General features: G+C 42.4%; 1 long non-coding RNA gene across 9 annotated transcripts; it reads left to right on the forward strand.

Moving 5' to 3' along the window:
* Positions 1 to 13,078: 13,078 nt before the first annotated feature.
* Positions 13,079 to 16,549, forward strand: LOC125545519 (uncharacterized). 9 transcript variants are annotated; one of them, XR_015598727.1, is made up of 5 exons: positions 13,079 to 15,330; positions 15,857 to 15,913; positions 16,010 to 16,066; positions 16,125 to 16,213; positions 16,310 to 16,549. It is a non-coding gene; the product is annotated as an uncharacterized LOC125545519 (long non-coding RNA). The 9 variants fall into 9 exon arrangements; XR_015598726.1 differs by having other exon boundaries at positions 16,142 to 16,213; XR_015598729.1 differs by having other exon boundaries at positions 15,857 to 15,886.
* Positions 16,550 to 17,702: the final 1,153 nt, after the last annotated feature.

Raw genomic sequence — 17,702 nt, forward strand, 5'->3', positions numbered from 1 at the left:
CCTCAATAAAGCTTTCCCAAAGGATCCCTTCCCCCTCCCCCGCATCGATCAAATTATCGATGCTACCGCAGGACACGAGTCATTGTGTTTCCTCGACGCATACTCCGGTTACCACCAAATCAAGATGGCGGAGTCCGACCAAGCCGCAACGGCATTCATCACACCATACGGTCCCTTCTGTTTCAACACAATGCCTTTTGGGCTCAAAAACGCCGGCACAACATATCAGCGCATGATTCAGACATGTCTGGAGAAACAAATCGGCAAAACAGTAGAGGCATACGTAGACGATGTGGTCGTCAAAACCAAACACGTCGACTCTTTGATAGACGACTTGAGGCTCACATTCGACAACCTCCGAACATACGACATCAAGCTCAATCCGGAAAAATGTGTTTTCAGTGTACCAGCCGGAAAGCTCATGGGTTTCATTGTCTCCAATAGAGGTATCTATCCCTAACAACGTGTTTGGCAGCTTGAGGGATTGTACATGGGAGTTTACGAGGGGGAGTTTCTGAAGAAATTAGACTTGGGAAGTAGATTATTAGACCCATTCCCATGTTTGGTGTGTGGCAGTAATTATCGGTGGGAATTCTGTAGGGAGTTACAGGCCTAAGAATTGTTGACGGCACGGGAGTTTGGATAAGAAAAATGAGCGCTTCATCAGCCGTTAAACAACAAGACGTGAGCAAACAATTTTTCTTTTTACGTCAATTCCCACTCCCACGCTTAATTACCTGGTCCTCCCAGGGAAGAGATTCAAGGGAGTTGGACCTCTTAATTCCCCTTCCTCTTCCCATCCTAACTCCCATGGACCTGAGCCAATCAAAGGAATTTAACTCCCATAGACCTTAAACTCCCATTCCCCATCGGCAACTCCCTTCAAACAAACACGCTATTTTTTTAATAATAATAATTATAATATATATATAATATAAATATATAATAAATAAAATAATACTAGCAAAAGGGCCCGTGCGTTGCACCGGGTAGAAAACAAAAAAATGTAAGCACTCGTCCTGCTTAAAACCACTATATTGGCCTTTTTTCCATGGTATTAATGTAGAATGGAACATAAGTTGGTGAAGAAGTTATCCAAAAAGTACGTCCTTTTATCAAGAAGTATGATGCAATGAAAGTTATTCATTATCCAGAAGTATGATGCAACAAAAGCTAATAATTAGATGGTTGATAACTCCCATCTCGCCAAGCAGCATACATGACCATGGATGTGATTGAAAACATTAAAAGTTAAGAAAACTACCGTTCTGCAGAATAATAGGCCATTGCCATCACGGTAGTCTAGTTACGATTTTCATTGAAACTGAAGCAATTATTGAATAGAGCAAATAAAGAGCAAGAACCATGCAAAGCTTATCACTTGACTATATTACTATTTCTTTAACCAACAAACAGTATGATGACTACTATGTAATCACTTTCTGCACATTCTTGGGTTATATCTAACAGCGGACTATGTAAAACTACTTCCTTTGTGCAAGACGGAGCTGCAGCTGGGTTGCACTTCCAAGTTTCACCATGTTCAAACTTGCATAATCTCCATTTGCAATCATAGTATATCATCCATAGAACCATTGAAGTTTTCCACTTTTCTTCATTATGAGACTCAGTATAGTTTATCCTATTGTTTGTTATGCCTTCAAATCCCATGACAAAACACTTTATCACATCCTTTCGTGTTTACCCAAATACATTCGGCCAGAACCTAGGAAATGATATTAATAATCTGATATACAATTCAAAACAGTGAAAAAACTATTCAACTGAAATAAATAAGTGTTAGCAGACGCTGTCTTTTTTAACATGTCGTCTCTACAAAGCTTGGTTGTAAGGTAATAGCTCGAGGAAAAACTGAATCAGTAAGCCATATTTAGATTTGGCACATCTAGCACAAAAACTATGAATATTGTCAGAATATCTATCAACATCCAGACCAAACAGCATCGGACGGCGAGAACCATTTGTTCAAAAAGTCCAAGGGAGAAGGAAGCGGGGAATTAGATAGGACTAATAGGCAGCATGTTAATTAGAGTTCCCATGTAACATGTGATTTTTTTGTATATATTCTGAGTGTTAAAATAAGCCCTACCAAATAGAGGGTTCAGAATTGTTTGTCTTAGATGAGCATTGGAATTTCGTAAGGTTGGCTAATCAATATAGGTAGAATGCAAATGATGAAAATTCAACTTCATGTAGAATGCAACCAAACAACTTCGTGGGCCCATTTGTTTTCATTTTCATTATTAATAAATAATATACACATGTATGTATTACATATTATTATGCAGATTCTTTTCCTTAGGAAAACTGCAATGGTCTAGCATCTATAATCCCTAGAGAATTCCAATGGTCTAGCTTCTATATCTTATCAACCAATTTCACATTTTGGTTCAAATACGATAAGCACTTCAAACTGCTTTTATCTTAATTGAAACAGTGTGCACTTATCTATTTTTCTCCCTTTTGAAACTATTAATATAGAGGTGTTCATGCTATTCATACGTAAACTAAGGCTATAGAAGGCATAATTAGGTATGGCACAGATTATCCATGCGAGTAACTTTATTCTGAAATGAAATATACCTGATAATTTCCTTTGGAAAAATGGCTCCTTACCTCTTTCAACTGAGAGTGAGCAAGAAGTATTGTTGGAGCATTAGCACACAAAAGAGTTCAGCATAATCCTGCATGACAACCAACCAAACCGACCAACCTAAGAGATTATAGATGGCACAGAATAATTTGGTCTTGAATGTTGATGATATGCATTATGTGAGATAGAACAATACAGCAGAAAAATAAAGGTGGATCAATGTCAAACCAGGTTAACTGATGTAGTAGTAGCACACAACAAAATATATGGCTGCACAAATTGGCAAGAGTTGTAGACAAAACTTCAAAACCAATGGGCCTAGTGCTGATAGTCCAGGACTCCAGGGAAGTCAATGGTGCTAGTTTCAGACATCACATATTCATCTATGACCATTTGATTAATTTCACCATAAAGCCAGTAATGCTGACCACTAAATAATTTAAACCAACTTTACTATAAAGGGACACACAAATAGCATGTTGTACATTAGGTATCTAGCATTCTGTACTTCAATTAGAGAAGGGGATGACAGACAAATAGTTAAATCGAGAAGGGGATGACAGACAAATAGTTAAATCGAGAAGGAAGAGGGGGGAAAGCATCGTCTCCAAGTGGTCTGCCAAGATTTTGGACTGGATTGGACCATAAGTCCATGAACATTTTTCAGATCAATTGCTGAGCTGATGGAAATCTGAAGTTCAAATGCCATTGATATATGAGACGGAAAAGGGATTAGAGAGGATCTATAGCGTGATGACGTACACTTGGGGCCTCACGACCATGGCCTCCAGCACAACGCGACGACGAACAGCAGGGGTGGCGCGGCCGCCCTCTTGCGCCCTCCCCTGACGATCCTGCGCCCTCGTCTTCCTTCTCCACCGCGCCTTGGCCGGCCTGGCGCTTTGCATGGCTCCCTCCCCCACGCGTCGGATCGGTGGCAGGGGACTACGACGGCGACTGGGGATAGGAGAGGGTTGCCGGACCAGAGGGATGGGGGCGCGGCGGCGGAGGTAACCGTAGCTTTTGGGCGTCTCGCGTTCTTGTGCGGGGGAAGACAGCCAGCCCAATCACCCATCAGCACGAGATCCACAGCGGAGCTGGTGTCGCCTCAGGGACAGAGGATTGGCATGGCGGCAACGATCTAGTGGTGGCGGGCAGCGTTCATCTGGTGGAGGGCTGCGTGATTCGGGCGTCGGGCGTTGAGGCAATGCATGGAGGCCGACAGCGGCGACGAGGGCGAGCGGCTTGGGGGCCGAGAGGGCTAGCGCTGGAGCGATTGGATAACTGTTGTGTTGGGACAAAGGATCGTGGGTTGAATCTTCTCATATGCCAACTTAAAAAGGAGTCTCGGCCCATGTGGGGCAAAGCCCATAACGGATAGAAAAATGTAATTTGTCGAATATATACCGATGGCAACATTAGTATCACCTCGTGTATATGTTTTAAATTCAAACTGAAAGCGTAAACACATGGAAAGAAGCATATTGTGACGGTGAACCCACGGAGTCAATCCGTGCTTTATTATTAGGGACTAACAAAAGGGCCCGTGCGTTGCAACGGATATAAAATAAATAAAATTTGAATTATAAACACTTAGTGCCTCACTTCACTGTTGCGCAAAGTAAATCATCAACTTGCCGCTTGGGCCAGGATTGGGACGCCCCTCCTTTTTTCTCCTCCCATGAATACTTTCGAATTTCCTCAAAAGATGGTTCCGTCACTTCGGTCATGACTGCCGAACCTTGGCGGCGTGGATCATACATCGCCTCGCCTCCTTCGCCGTCGCCTCCAACTCAATTAGTCCCGTGATAAAAAGCGGTAGAAAAGAAATATTATATGCTTAAGTTGCACCAAATTCTTAAGTAGCTTTCAGGCATCTGAGGCAAAATGGTCTCTCTACCTCTACAAGCATGGCAGAAAATTAAGTGCTAAAGCTCCACACTGAAGCTTGAACACAATAATAATTAAATCCAATAGAAGCTAGCTTTGTTGTCATATGTGCACTTTGAAAGCTATGTAATTTATCAAAGAAAAAATATACAACATGCAATGAGACTTGCATTATTATCAGACTTCATACTAATGGCAGTGTGTACGATCAAACTTGAAAATTAATCTTTGGAAGAAAATAAAATGAGTACGTGTGTTATATGCACATACAAATATGCTTAGGAGCTGCCCCAAGTGTTGCCACAAGCCAGTGTGGTATCGGTTTGTATCATACCCGTGCACCCATTCCCAAATAGGTTGCATGTGCGCAGCCGCTCAGGCCACCATCCATGCGCATATAAACCGTGCTGACTTCATGTCGCTGCTTTGGCTCCATGGACGGCCGCTATGTTGCTAGCGACCATCTCTTTCCCGCGAGCTTCGGCACCTGGATGCAGGAGTCGCTGGCCTAGCTGGCTATCACACATAGATTTTTCTCCTTCGTGATTCTTGCCCACAATTCCTTCTTCTCTTATTCAGAGTACCGCATCATGCCATGCATGTTATTCCTTGGTTTCCACCATTCATTGCTTACTGATTCTTGCCCACAATCCCACCTCTTAATTAACCAAGGAGCTTGCCGTTTGATGTGATTCCTTGGTTACCTCCTTAACATGCATGGTATGCCCCACAATCTTTGTTGATTCCCAAGCTACTTGTTGGGACTATTTTACGCGAACTATAAGAACCGGTGGAATTCAATGAAAAAAGCCGAGGTGGGACTATTTTATCATGAAGAAACCTGTGTTCTCTTGTTGGGACTATTTTACTTTCTTCCGTTTTTACGAGAGCCCTTTCTAGATGGGCTAGTTCGTGCATTTGCTGCTGCCTAGCCTGGCCGGACGTACACGCCGGCTGGTGGTCCATAAATAAAATTAAACGATCGTGAACCTGCGCAGAAAAATAGTACCACCTCGGGCAAACCATACGAAACTACATGAACGAGGTGGACGGACGAAATTACGGTGGTAAGAAGCAATAACTCTTTTATTAATATATAGGTGGTATAGATACAGATATAGATAGCAAAAGTGTCCGTGCGTTGTAACGGTACAAAATAACTAACAATTAATACCTCCCTTCTCCATCATCATTTAAATGAGTAGTAAATCTCCGCCGGTCGATTTTTTTGTACAATTCGTTTGGGTGTTGTTTTAAAATAATAACTCAAATAATTAGTATCACTTAATCTGTAATTATTTTAGATTTAGTAAAAAGTTTGGGTGTTGTTTTAAAATAATCAATCGAATAATTAGTATCACTTAATATGTTTTAGAATTAGTAAAAAATCATACATATGATAAAAAAAACATACCACTATGCGTAGGCCATATGCACGCTGCATGCGTGCAGCAGATCCATGCGGACCTTCCCATTATGTGGTCTTTGCATGTAATTTTTTATGAAGAAATCTTTGACTTCAGTTAATTGGTCTTGCTGCACCTTCTCATTATGGGGTATGTCTTCTTTCTAAGAAATCCATCTGAATATCCCCTCTGTGTTGGATCTCTTCCGTGTCCTCTTTTTCTATAGCACATATCCCAAGAAAGGACAGCCAGGCCAGTTGGTTTCCGTCCTGTCGATTTTAACACAGGGCGTGAGTTCGATCCCCACACGCCACAATTTATTTTTCCTTGCGGACGCAGAGGCGGTGGATTAAACGTTTTTTTATTGATAAACTGAAAGCGTAAATTTACGAAAAAAATGTATTGTGACGGTGAATCCGAAAACTCAATCCGTACTTTATCACCCAAATAAATTTGCAAAATAGCAAAAAATAATTAAAAGTACCAGGGGGTCATTCTTGGATAAACATATACATTCTCAGATAGGGCCTCACCTGTTATTTGTCACTCAACTAAATCAAATCTAGTTACTGCTTTCACTAAAAAAAATCCTAGTTACTGCTGGGACACAACCTTTGTATTTGATGGTTTTCTACTTCATTGTTCCACAAAGTCCATACACAATACATGTTTGATGAGACACCAACATCTACATCTCTCTTGTTTAGGCCTTCTTTGGTTTGGAGGAATTTCATAGAAATTCTAGAAGATAGGATTCTTATAGGATTTTTTTCTTTAGAGCCCTTTGGTTCATAGGAATGGATTCCTATTCCTACATATGATTGGTTCCTATCCTCCATATTTTATAGGAAAATAAAAATGAGCCTAGACTCAATGAAAAAATTTCTTTCGTATCAACCAAATGACATCTCGTTTTCTATTCCTACTCATAAGATTTGAGATACATGTTATCTCATTTCCTACAAAATTCCTATTCATACGATAATCCTATCCTATGAACCAAAAGAGGCCTTAAGTTTTCTCTCCTTGTTTGTCGGTTTCTTTGCTAAAACAATATGATATTAAGTCATCAGGCAGAAATAAAATCACAATTGGTATTAATAAAGAGATTTCGAGAAAGTAAAAATACATAAAATAGGAGAAGCTTACATGTTGTGGTGGTGGTCGCCGCGAGTGTGGAAAGAGGAGAGTGTCGCAGAGAGGACGGGTCAGGCACTGCGCAGTCGAGCAGTCATGATCGAGGTGGGAGAGAGATTGGACTGGCTGGCGGAGGGGTAGTCGTTGTCTGAGCAGTCATGATCGAGGTGGGAGAGAGATTGGACTAGCTGGCGGAGGGGTAGTCGTTGTCGTATTGTAATAGATACGCACGTAAAATAGTACCACCTCAGATGTAAAAAATAATATAGATGAAAAAAACTAAAAGCGTAAATTCACGGGAAAAAGCGTATTATGACGGTGAACCCACGGAGTCAATCCGTGCTAGGGATAGATATATACTAGCACATATGCCCGTGCGTTGCAACGGGTGAAACATAATGTTTAAAAAACAGAAAAGTAATTTATTACCACTCAAATGTTACAACAGGTGTTCAGTTGGCGATGGAATTGGGTATTGAAAAACTTTGTCTCAAGACAAACAATCAAGGTGGGGCACCTGCTTTCGAATCAAGAGATCAAGACCGTTCGAGGTTTAGCCCTCTTATAGAAGAGATCAAGGAGTTGCTTGTTGGTGTGAATGAGCACCGGGTGATCTGGTCGAGGCGACCGGCGAACAAAGCGACTGGTATTCTTGTGAGCGAAGACTGTGTTAATAAGTTATGAAAAACTTGGTTTAATGTATCCCCATTTTTTATCCATGACGTATTTTGAATGAAATGGTCGTGAACTAAAGAATAAATAAAGTAGCAATTATCCTAAAAATAGTAAAACAAAATTAAAGTACGAACAAGAATTCATGCATCAAATGTTACGAATTAAGAAGGTTTGAATTACTTGGATTGAGGGTCTTCGTCAAAAGGAAGGATTCAAGCCAATACTTAACAACACTTTATATGAGCATCGGGATCAAAAGGCTAATCTGGGTTAATATTTGGTGCATACCTCATCTTGAGTACATCCACACTATATCATCGGTTCACTTTTGTGGTAACACAAAAATATATTAATAGTCTTATTAAATTATATTGGAACTGTGTTACAGTCACTCACTAAATCCGTTTATTTGCATCTGTTGTAACAAACAAACCAACAAAATTACCGTCAGAAAAATATCATAAGCAAACACTATGCAACACGATCTTCCTCTCTCTTTTTCATCTGCAAAGTACTCAATATAGTGCGTCTCTGGTTCAGCTCCAATAGTAGTAGCACTAACACCGAAGATCGTCATAAAATTAAAAAAATCACCACAACTCTATCTTCTCACTCTGATCTCTCTCTCTCTCTCAACCCCATTGATCCATCTTATAAGCAGCATCAAACAACCTGTTACATCTCATCTCATCGAACAACTGCATAGTACAAAAGAATATCATCTCATCTCTCTCTGTGTCTCCATCTGACTACACCGGAGCTGCACGAACAACTATTTTTCACAAAAATCTGTATCTCTCTCATCTCTCTCCCCGTCCCGAGCCCGTCTCCAGCATCGCGCCGCTCCTGCCATGCTCCAGCGCCGTGCTGCAATAGGAAAGCAATTATATTTTACACTAAAAATCTTTGATTTCTTTCCACCACACACGTGCCTATTCTATCCTCTGATTCCTATGCTGCTGTAACCACCGATTCTCTATCTCTCTCTCTCTTCTCATTAGTTTTGCTTAAGCATCCAAGAAAATATTAGAGCACAAGAGCAGCAGTAGCAGCTGGAGCTAGGACCAATGGGTCAAGCTCAGCGAGTCATGGTGCAAATTGCAGCCCACGGGAGGACCAGCGCACGCACGGCGGGGCGCGGGCAGGCACAAGCAGAGCATGCATGGCCACCGGCGCACAGCACACACGGCCACCGGCTTCCCCGCAACGAACAACCTTGTCCAAGAGGTCCACAACCTTGAGATCTCCTTCCCCGCGCAAGGACTCGGCCGAATTCACCCTGAAGCCCTCGCCATCATCCTCCAACTCCAAGTCCGAGTATCGTCGTTCGTCATCGATTACCTTGCCGTTGCTGCTTCCCCGGCCTCACCGACCTCGCCGTCGGGTTCATCGTGAGTCCCCGTAGCTTTAACCTTTGTTTCCCCCTCTGATTAGGATCCGTAGCTGACGCCATGGTTACTGCCACCTCGCCATGGCTGGTCCTCTCCGTCCGGACCGAGCTTTGACGCCGCATGTCTGGTCCCTAAAAACAGGAGCGCGAAGTTGCTCGGTCCGGTCCAGTCTAGACCACCGGCGGCCGGTCCGGAGGACGTGTCTTCATGCCGCAAAATATTGGCGAGAAAAGGCAAAGGGGGCACCGGTAGATGTGGTTCGCAGTTGACGATGGACATGGCAAATGCGATATGCTCATGGCCGGAGGGAGATGCGTGCCCGTGTGCCAGAACGGCGCGTCCCGTTGCTGTCGAAGAAGATGCGGTGGCGCGCATGCGAACCTGACGGTGGCGCGCAGGAGCAAGCGGCAACAGGCGCTCGAGTAGCCGGGGCGGCAGCGCAGTCGAGAGAGGTGCCGAGACGGTCGGGAAGAAGGGGGCCATCACGCACGGCGCGCTCGGCTCAGACCTCTGCTAGGAAGGAGGGGCACCGACGTTTGATAAAATTTACACCGGGATCGATCTCAGGATATGCATCCTCGTCCGCTTCTCCTCTACTCCCCTCTTCTGGGAACCGATATTTATTGGAGGGTAGCAAAGGCGGCGAGGAAGGTGAAGTTTGACTCCAACTCATGTTCCACGGTATCGTCACATACCAAAGAGGCTGGGTGATGCCACGGGCGATGGCCAGCCGTGTGCGTGCGGCACCCAGGGTCCAGACGGGCGAAATTTAGTACCACCTCACGTATATGTTTTAAATTCGAATTGAAAGCATAAATTCACGGGAAGAAGCGTATTGTGACGGTGAACCCACGGAGTCAATCCGTGCTTCTTTTTCTAATAATAAAGTACGGATTGACTCCGTGGGTTCACCGTCACAATACGCTTCTTCCCATGAATTTACGCTTTCAGTTTTTTTCACCTAGATTATTTTCTACATCGGAGGTGGTACTATTTTTACCTGCGTATTGATGTTCTCCTGATCAATAAGGCCTCTATAAATATATTTGCGATCAAAAAGGCCAGTCAGTGATTCATGTACGACCCGATCAACAATGGGATTCATTGAGCTTTTATATTCAACCTGCATATAAATACGCCGCTGGTAGAAACCGTGGGCGTCGGTAGATCGAGATTGAAATAGATCGACATCGAGAGAATAGAAGGGGGTGACCTAGGATTTGAGATTGAAATAGATTGAGATCGAGATAATAGAAGGGGTGACCTAGGATTGGGAGACAGTAGTCAGGCGGCAGCGGCGACGACGGCTGAGAAAGTCGGAAACACAGTTAGGCACCTCTTCTAATCTCTCTTCTCTGCCGAGATCGGCGACAGTAGCATGCCAGCATCACATTGACGATGCCATGCCACCATGGTCCAAACAACTAGGAACCCACACCATGACTTCAATGGCAAGAAGAGCAAGCGATTGTTGTAGCCGTACTGGAGGCTCCCTCGGCGACCGCCGGGACGAGCTCAAGTTGCAGCCGTCAAGGTCGCGATTCGAGCTAGCCATGCACCCATGCATGTTCGACGATGACAACGATGAGGGGCACTGAGGCGAGGAGGCGGCGGCCGGCACGAGCTTCCGGAGGATGGTGTGGAGTCGGACTATGAGGACGGTGGCGACAAGGACTATCTCCGGCTAGGTCTCGGTGTAATGGCACCGCCCGCCTCTGTTAGGGTACGTTCCACTCGTCCCGAACGCGAAAAAAATCAGAAGTGCAAAAACTCCAGCAGCAGCCTGCGGGTCTCGTCGCTCGTCTGGAGAAGCTCGAGAGCCGCCAAGGAGTCTGCCAATCCGTCCCTGATCCAGGTCCGCGTCTGGCATCATTAGCTCCTCGAACGTGATCAGCTGGCCCAGCCTCGCCATGGAGCGCACGGGCTTGGCAGCGGAGATGATGTTGTTGTCGTTGCGGTCGAAGGCATGTAGTCCACGGATGACCTCGAGCAACTGCGCCTGCTTGTCGAGGCGTGGAGCGTGAGGCGTGAGCACCGGCATAATGACGGGCGCCAGCTCGGCCGTCCGCTAACATCTGCATCGATGGCCAGCAGCAGAGGGACTGGCCGCCCGGCGGCTGCAAGCTTTAGGCCAGAGCTGGGCATGGAGCTCGAGACCTATTGACGCCTGTCATATCATCATCCAATCCTGGCAGCCCTTCGCCTACCTCTGCCCTGCATTCTTATCCGGCCAAGAGCTGCTATACATTCAAAAAACTTCATTGTCGTACACCCTTCCAAATTTGAATATATCTCGGGTCAGTTCTAGATGTCCACGAGTTTGTAGTCTGCAAGTTTTTTATACTATTAAAAAACAATTTCAGTGATGAAAGGCAGCAGCTTATTAATCCTACTCTTCTACCGCTAATGCCTTTTATCACTGATGCATGGTCACTGATGCATGTGTCTTCAATTATGATAGGCCATAGCTGGAGCGGTCTTGCCATTTGAACATCCGTATAGTGAAACAAAAGCAGTACGCACATATGCCTCTACATGCTGATCTGCATCATTAGCTTGAATGCATAGCCATCTTGCATATTCTTTGACCCCCATGATATCTCTGCTTAATTAATTTAGCAGATCAAGTTTATGCAAGATGATGGCATCATTTGTGTAGGTATCTGTTGACTGTCTCTATTTCACAAATATGAGGATTTCCCCTCAAAAGCATCTACCAGTCTTATTCTTAAGGAAGGACCAAGCCTATTATTTTGATTTTAAGTTGTCCGACTCATTATATAGTACTTAAAATTGCATATTGAATTTCGAACATGACTTCATTTTCTTCGGAAAAATTGAAACTTTTGCTACTGGAATTTGCCATGCTAGGAGAGATACTAAACAATTGTATATTTAATGATCGATATATTAAAGCCATAATGCATAATTAGTACGTAAGCAAATAACAGTAGAACTATATATCTTACAATACTATATTTTAATTGTACTCATGCATAAATATCAATGGAGACATGTCCTTCTTTATGTCCTATGTTTCAGCATGACTAGAGCTAGCTTGAGAAGAGAAGCTAGTGCACGTCCCTTAACTCCATTGCATGGTAATTGCTTCACTTTAATATTTTCTTCAGTTTATAAATTTTCATGAGATGAAATACGAGGTTATCTTTTACGAATATACATGAGTAGTAGATGTTATGGACAAGGCAAGTGTAAAAACTTGGTCACTCCTAAACATTTAAACCTTGCATTAACACATTATTTGTTAAAGGAAAGAATTAACACATGTAGTTCGATTAAAAAAAGATTGTAAAATTGTAGGGAGGATTAAAATTTTACAATTTGATTCTATTTTTGAGAGTAAATAATAATAATATGAGTAACAAGACACTAATTCAAGTGTATAATAGTTAAATCCAATTGGCTGCTCATTTAATGTTTGATTCTTTCCCTAGGAAAAACATTAATAACATTCATATAATTTCTTAAGGGTTTTTAATCATGCACGAATCCTAGACCATAAGGATATTTTTTAAATAATCTCAAAGAGATTTTGTTAGCTAGCCAAAATAGTTACTTAATGTTAGGAAGACATGTGGATAAACACATGCTATTCATTTCTAGCAGCTTCGCTTTGATTTATAGTGAAGCACCGGCATTGTCTCACACACCATGACTATTGTCGGTGATGGTGGAAAGGGGATAAGAGATGACATGCGTGGGACACCATGTTGAAACCAGGACATTGATCTGTGGGGTTTTTGAGCCATGGTTATTAGTATAGAGTCAAACAATTTTTTTCCCCGTTGCAATGCACGGGCATTTTTACTAGTATATAGATAGATAAAGCACGAATTGAGTTTCCGGGTTCACCGTCGCGGCGTTTTTACAAATAGGCCTTCCTATTTTATAGAAATTGCACCCGCAGTCCCCTCATAAGTCAGACCCGAACCGGTACCGAAGAGAGAAAAGAAAAAAAAAACCGACCGCCCCGCACAACCCTGCCTCGTCGATCTCATCTCCACCTCCATCCCCAAACGACGGCGATGATCGAGGGCGCCGCCCCAGCTCCTGGCTGACGGATTCTCCGGCTCCCCGCTCCTTGGGGCCAGCCCCTCCCACAGCGATGATGGAGGGCGCCGCCCAGTTCCCGGCCGATGGATACGCCGGCTCCCCTCTTCTCGGGGCCAGCCCCTCCCCCGTGCCGGGTCGAGCCTCGGCTTGGAGGCCCTTGGGGCTGCCGTCGGTGCGGGAGTCCCGCGCGGCCATGCGGGCTGGGGACCGAGCGGCGGGCCGGCCACCTGTGCCCTGTCCGCCCTGCTGCTGAGCCATCCTTGTACCGTTGCACGCATCTTCGCACCACGCGGCCAGCCTCTGGTGCGCACCTCTGCTTTTACTAGCCACGAACCACGAGCATCACCTGTTTGGTGTTGCGCCTACGAGCGTGTTGTTGAAATCTGTGTCCAGAGGGTGGCGAAGATTGATGCGGAGAGGAAGACGATGGCGACAGAGAGCGTGTGTACTCCAGCCTGTTGGATTTATCACAGATGCCCCACTAATTTGGCTTGATGTACAATGTCAGATTCAAGAAAAAATGTGTTTTCTATGTTCTACTATAGATCACCAGACTGCGTTGTATGGAGCGGAACAGAACCAACTGGTCTGCATCTCCTTCAATGGCACCCTGCATCTCTATCAATAGCACTCTGCAGCAAGCTTGCTTTCTCTACATCTACCATCAACTACCATGCAGCAAGTTCAGTTTGATGTTAAGAGGAGGCGTTACAGGTATTTTTTAGGGCACCCCATGATAGTCAATGGATTTTGTTTATGTTTCTGGTGGAGATGATTCGGGTGAAGTAATGTTTGTTTCTTATGAATAAACTAAGCGATGAATTTAAGATTACTTGCCTGGTATATCTAATTGTAATATGTATCATGCTCAAGCAAAGGTATGATGACTGACTACTGATATTTCCTAATACATTTGTATTTTTTGTTTTACTAACTTTCAGATTTTTCAAAATCATGATTATTACATAGTGTGTATAATCTTTTCTTGCTAGCTCTGTACTACGATTTTGAGGAATCCGCCAATGCAAAAATAAGATAGTTGTATGTAGTACTCCATCCGTCCGGAAATACTTATCATCAAAATGGATAAAAGGAGATGTATTAGACGTATTTTAATTCTAGATACATTCCTTTTTGTCCATTTTGATGACAAGTATTTCCGGACGGAGGGAGTAGTTATGTTATACAGGTTCTGTTTGATGTGTTTCGGAAGGGAGAGATCGATGATTTTGGAATATAAAGCTTCATATGATTTTTTTTCCTCCAAGGTAACCATGGGATCCATATTTTTTTAGGTTTGTCTCTAATATTATGTATGCTCTTCCCATTGAAGTTTCAATACTTGGGTTTTAGAGCTGCACCTATAGACTTCAATTGGTTTGTACTATATATAATTATAAATCATGTAATTATTTTATTTGCTTCCCGTTCGTTTCATGTATTTTCCCTTTTGTTTTTACTATGACAAGCTCACAAAGAGTGTGTATTGAAAGGGAAAGTAATTTGGTATGTGAGGCCGTTTGAATGCACCTGTTTCTTGCTGTTGTATGTTGTATTGTACCTGTTTCTTAGATGAAAATAAGATTGGCGATATATATATATATATATTCTGCTGAACATGCATCCCTCTGGCAGCATTTTAGAAATATAAATATGTTCAGTTGTTATCTTATCAAGTTAACCCCTTGTAAGTATAAATTGTGGAGGATAGCTCATTGTACAACGTCGAAAGATAGGTCCTATAGTTAGGCTCAACCTGAACAATAATATATCTAGCATTAGTAAAAAAAAACTAAAAAGTGATACAAATTTATTTCAATTCATATTTTCTACATTTCTTTCGGATGTTTGATGATATATCTGAACTTATTCATAAACCTACCTTTGATGTTAGGCTCAATTATTCCTAAATTTGGTGTTGACTATCCCACGATTTCAAGCTGACTATCCCACGAGACAATTTCTCGACCCAGCCAACAATGGTTCATAGAATTTGGGTGTATTCTCCCGTTGCAACGCACGGGCACCTTTACTATATGTCGAGTTATGGTTTCATGATAAACGGAGCACGCACCAAATTTTGATGAATTGCTTGAAGAAAATGCATCGGGTCTTTTCTTGCGTCCTTCAAGTCTTCAACCAGGTAAAATAAATCCTGGTATTGTTTTTCTTCTTGCATAACTTATCTAATCTCCCAACAGATTTTTTGGGTTAGTGTGGTTGTTAGTCTTACTTTTAGCCGTGGCTATGAAATTTTGTTGAGAAGTAGGCAAACATAAAAGTTGTTGTTTGTTGAATGAATTTGCGCTGTATCTCTTTTATTCCTAAAACAGTTAGTCAGAAAGATCTTTCACACTGGTGTGATACTATTATTTCTACCCAAGCTCTAATATTTTTAGTGCCAAGCAAATTTGATGCATCCGAACTATGACACATCTCTCTATACTGAAACTGTGGTTGTATTGTTTGTCATCTGAAAACCACACTCAAGTATACATTATGGGACATAATGCCCAGAAAATAATCACCAGGCATGGATATTACTCTTGACCTACAGAGTACAACATTGCATAATTTTTTGGTTTTCTGAAGGTACAACTCAGTATTATTTTTATCATATATAGATAGAACAAAGGCCACAAGAGCTGATTTTGTGCACCTTGCTGCAGGGGCACCCACTTGATTAAGATATTCGAAGTGTGAGCTTTTAGAATTTCAAATAACAAGTCAGATTCTCATTATTAACCTGTGTTCACATTCTAATGTTTTTTGACTCTGACAGATTGTCTTTGTTTCATAAACTGTTGTTGTTATGTATGCAGGATACATTTCTAGAGCTAAAATTTCAGGGCATCAAGAAGTAATTAACTATGCTTCAAGTAAGGAAGTTATTTGGTATAACTATTTTGAGGACTAAATTACTAGCTTAATGTTTAGAAGTTATTGAGCTGCAGATATGGCATGTGCGTACACGAAGACCTGATGCATCAAAGCTCGGTGTGGACACACCTCTTCTTACAGGACAGGTTTGTCTACAAATTATCCGAGCTTCAATTTCCACAATAAAACACATGTTTTTATTTATCATGGTTTCTTCTCTTACATAACTAAACATTTTGCAGATGTTGATTTTTCATTTCCTTCCAACGCCATTAAATCCCAGTCTTATCTAATTTGAAATGTCTCCAGCGTGTGTGATGTATCCCTCCCCTCAGCTTTTGGACGAAACATGGTGCTATTTGGTGCTTTTGTTTGTGGAAAAAATGTCATTAGTCAGGCACTTTCTAAGATGGTCACCTGACTGCTCTGTTGTCATGGATGTGGGAAAACCTTTATCTATAGTATTTTATTGGTACCATCTCTATACCGTCTATTCAGTTTGAAAATATACGTGGTACTCTAATTCTGAAGCTCTGCTTTATGTGGGATGTGGGGAAAGAGGAAATGAGATGTCTGATGTTCAATGGGCAAAGCCCAAAAAATAGTGCAAAATAAATTACAAATGAAATATAATATTCCAACAAAATGTTCATCACCATCAAAATGATTCCATTTAAAAAAATATTATTGAAATTAAAAAAACACCTAAAAAAGAAATATTCATGTTTTTCTGAACAACAACAAAAAATTGATTGAAAGACTTTCATACACTACTACTTTTTCATCGGATGAAATGAAAGTGTGGAGCTGAAATAGGTCATGACAAACATTATTAGGGTATATGTCTGAATTTTATGGTCCAAAAAGAAGTATTCGGTGTAACCTTATTTCTGACGTTTCCAAAAATTGGATTAAAATGTGTTTCATAATTGCACGTGGAGCAAGTTATATTTAATATTTCGCCCGGTGCAACGCACGGGCATTTATACTAGTTGAAGCTAATCCGGCCAAAACCCGAACTTTGTCACAGTTGGCTACCCAAACAAACCTCAAACAAATCCAGAAGTTAACTAGATGCATGACGGCTCTAAGCTGCTTTATCTCCCCCTTAGGAGAAAATGCTTTACCCCTTTATCGCCTCCTTCGGCGCGCCGAACACTTCGAATGGACGGACGCTACCACAGCCGGATTGGAAGAAATAAAGGCCATTTTGGCAACCAACCCAATCCTGGTTGCGCCAAACATCAGCGAACCAATGCTGTTGTACATTGCGGCAACTCATCAAGTTGTAAGCGCGGTGCTCGTCGTCGAACGAGAAGCTGACAGACATAAATTTCCTCTTCAAAAGCCGGTATACTATGTATCCACTGTCCTCACTCCATGCAAATCACGATACCCACATTATTAAAAGATAGCCTATGCGGTATTCATGGCATCCCGGAAGCTGCGACATTACTTTCAAGAGTGTTCGATTACAGTAGCCTCAGAAGTGCCACTTAATGATATTATAAACAACCGCGACGCTACGGGCCGGATTGCTAAATGGGCCATTGAGCTCCTCCCGTTCGACATAACATACAAACCTCGACGAGCCATTAAGTCACAAGTATTGGCCGACTTTGTCGCCGAATGGAC

Source organism: Triticum urartu, chromosome 3A (genome assembly GCF_056163025.1).
Source record: "Triticum urartu cultivar PI428250 chromosome 3A, HENAU_Tu73, whole genome shotgun sequence".
NCBI classification, from domain to species: Eukaryota; Viridiplantae; Streptophyta; class Magnoliopsida; order Poales; family Poaceae; genus Triticum; species Triticum urartu.